This window comes from Haemaphysalis longicornis, unplaced genomic scaffold, assembly GCF_048455015.1.
Source record: "Haemaphysalis longicornis isolate Haplotype H1 unplaced genomic scaffold, Haemaphysalis longicornis Haplotype H1 scaffold_8, whole genome shotgun sequence".
Classification (NCBI taxonomy): Eukaryota; Metazoa; Arthropoda; class Arachnida; order Ixodida; family Ixodidae; genus Haemaphysalis; species Haemaphysalis longicornis.
Window position 1 is genome coordinate 123,387,858 of NW_027526445.1, and position 3,251 is coordinate 123,391,108.

Consider the following 3,251-nt stretch of genomic DNA (forward strand, 5'->3'; position numbering starts at 1 on the left):
CTGTCTGCTTGGTGTACCTGTAAAACGCGTTACTGTAGTCCGTGATTTCGGTTTAATGACGGACCTAAAACTACTTTTCAACTCACATGGGAACCAACTGACCAACTCCTGATTGTAAACGCTTAGCGTGATTTCCCGGGCCTCCACTGTATTCACCGACCGACCATGCTTTGTTTCCTTTTACCGCGCACAAATGTTAGCGAAGCTCGACTTTGCCAGTGGTATTTGGAACTATTTAAGCCATTCGTCGTGTCTTTGTCTAGAAAAAATTAAGAAGCGATTCACTAGAACCGTTTTTTTCGGTACTCACCAGTGAGCCATTATTTGCACTTTGGGCTTCTCAAGCTCCCGAATCTTGATGACCTATGTATTAGGCATTCCAGGCGTGACCTGGTTTTTGCTTTTATTTGCATTCATTCCAAGGTCTACTGCCCTTCTTTTGTAAGCTCTCTTCACCTGCAAGTGCCAAGCAGACCACTGCAGCCGCATGATTGCTTCGATGTTGATAAAACACTGAGTATGGCACCAGCTAATAGGCACTAACATGCCTATAACAGTCTTTTAAGTTGAGAGAACACTGAGCCTGGCACCAGCTAACAGGTGCAACATGCCTATAGCGGTCTGTTTTTATCTTGCACTGACATTTTTTTGCACTGACGTGGTTCTTTTTAAAAGCTCCTTAAAAAATTTGATATTTTTGAATGCACATGTTGTAGAGAGGTCGCACATGCACTGCTCCCTCTGTTCTTGTGTTTCTGCGCCAAAAGCACCACCTTGCGTATGCTTTTTTGTGTTGATTAGGACATTCTATTCGCATGACCTCCCAGCTCTTGTTATTCAAAAAATGTTTTTGCTTCTTTGATTAAGCTGCTTATTTATGTATATCTACACATTTATTTTTACCCATTTTTGATCTATTTCCCTTCGTATATGTTATCTTCTGAATACCTTATATTCATGTGCCCAGTCATCTGCCGAGAAGGCCCTCGCGCTGTTGGTGAGCACTTCAAATAAATAAGCAAATAAACTGCCTTCGGCAAGCACCAGCGTGTATCAACTGGTACTGAGGCATCGCTTACGCACGGGCACATCATTTGTAAATTCAGTTTACTAGACAACCAAAGAAAGGTTTTTGGCATTTGGAAATCCAATATATGGGGTTAGCTCCGTATTTGCACCTGCAATCTTTGGGATGTTTCTGTATAAGAAGCTTGTCAAATAGACCATTCGGTACACTTTAAAGGTGACAAATTGCCGTACGACACTCTGAAGATAACTGTTCACAGCGTTTAGGTGGGAGAGTGCGAACATAACGAAGGAAAAACAGCGCTCTCGTATTGGTATTTTTTACTTCAAAAGGGTTCAGGACGTAACAATGTAGCCAACAGCTAGAAAAGATCGTCAAAACGACTTGAAAGGTAGTTTCGGTTTCATAGACAAGTCTTTGTGATATACCTACGTTTTCAAGATGCGAAACAACCGTTTGTGCCCCTATTTTCAACAGCGTTTTCAAGAAAAAGAGTAAGTCCTCTATGTTTTATCGAACTCGTTAGTTACAAAAACTGGTTGCGAGATACAGCGAATTGCCCAGGAATTGGTATCGACTGCCAGAAAGCCAAAAAAGGAGCGCTTTAACAATGTTCGGAGTACGGACGCAGCGCGAACAGACAAAGCATCGGGAAGGGTTGGCCGCCGTCGCCGGTGGAATAGGTTTAGAGGTAAATGTACAAAAGGGGCCTAAAGGGGCTTCTTGCGATCGTAAGCGAGCGACATGAGCTTCGTTGTGCTCCGCAACGGGTCGTTATTTTGGCGAAGGGTGCGGCCCAAGTTTAGTTAAAATTCAGCAGCACCTCAACGCAAAATTTCGCTGACTTTTCCGGTTAACGCTCATGAAAGTTCGATGTAACTTTTGTACTTTTCGTCTACGGTGGCAGAAAAAATTGTAATCAGCTTCTCAGTGGAAAATAAAATACATTTTTAACTTGTAGTTATTGACAAGGACAAGAAGTAAATTTTGTTTTGGATTTTTAGTATTTTAAAAAAATAACAATACGTGAAAGAGCGCAGAAAGTTGAAAAAACAGTTAAAAATGTGTAAACGCATGTTATTTTTTTTTCAATTTGAGACGTTTTTATCGTTTTTAATTTTTAGTTAAAACACGGCTGCATATGTTACATTAGTAATTTGTAAAATAGCATTAATAATAAGAGATAGCTCTGCCCGCGTACTGTTAGCGTAAATTTTGAAATGTTGAGGTAGCTCAGTATGTACGAATAAAGGTTTGCCACTCACCATGATGGCTGTCCCGAAGGACATAGCAGGCACTCGCCATAATGGGCTGTGGCACCATTATCCACTCACTGCCGCCAGCCATCGTGCTCTTCGCCGCCCTGTCTCAATCCACTACTGATGAAATGAACAGAGGTTTTGTGAAGGAAAATTTGACATCCACCTAACTGCAGCCATACGGCTACAAAGGAAAACTATACAGCTTTCTCAGAAACTTCGCAGTTGAAGAAAAATCCGTCCTGGTCCAGGATTCGAACCCGGGACCACTGCTTAACTGGAGCAGTCGCTCTACCAACTGAGCTAACCAGGAGGCTAGTCGTTAGTAGCGCGAAAGCGAATTGCTCAACAACTCGAAGTGAAGTTAGGCTGCAGTTAGGTGGATGTCAAATTTTCCATCACAGAAACTTACTCCACCTTGGGCATTTCCCCTAAAATCTGGTCGTTGAACAGAGGTTTGTACCCCGCATTTCACATTTCCCGTTTCCGCAGTGTTTTCGCGCCCAATGCCTGAAACAACGCAGGGGATTTTTTTTTGTGGTGTGTGCTGATTTTCATTTCGCACGTGCGGGCGCTTTACTACGCAGTTTAGAACACGCCATTTTTTTCTTTGCACTGCCACTATTTCCAGTGACTATCGCAAAAGCATACCCGACGAGCGGTCCCAATAAATGAACGCGGGGGTTGCTGGTTAGTTACAGGTATTTTGCCTCAATCGCCCCTGCAGCTTTCTTTGCGCTAAACAACAGGAACGTATGACAAGCGTCAGCGGTTCACGCGTTTTGAGCGGTTGTGACTATATAAATCGCTTGTTTTTCGAAGCTTGTTTAAGAAGCCATGGCGACGGTACAGCGTGGGGAGTGCTACGGCGACAAGGCGAGCCGATAAGGTGCTCTTCACTTGAAAGTTTATGCAGCTTTCACTCGTGACGGAATGCTGGGGAAATAGCAGTGCAGGGAGGCAAT

General features: G+C 43.3%; 1 non-coding gene across 1 annotated transcript; it reads right to left on the bottom strand.

Moving 5' to 3' along the window:
- Window positions 1–2,525: 2,525 nt before the first annotated feature.
- Window positions 2,526–2,599, bottom strand: Trnat-agu (transfer RNA threonine (anticodon AGU)). The gene has a single exon. It is a non-coding gene; the product is annotated as a tRNA-Thr (tRNA).
- Window positions 2,600–3,251: the final 652 nt, after the last annotated feature.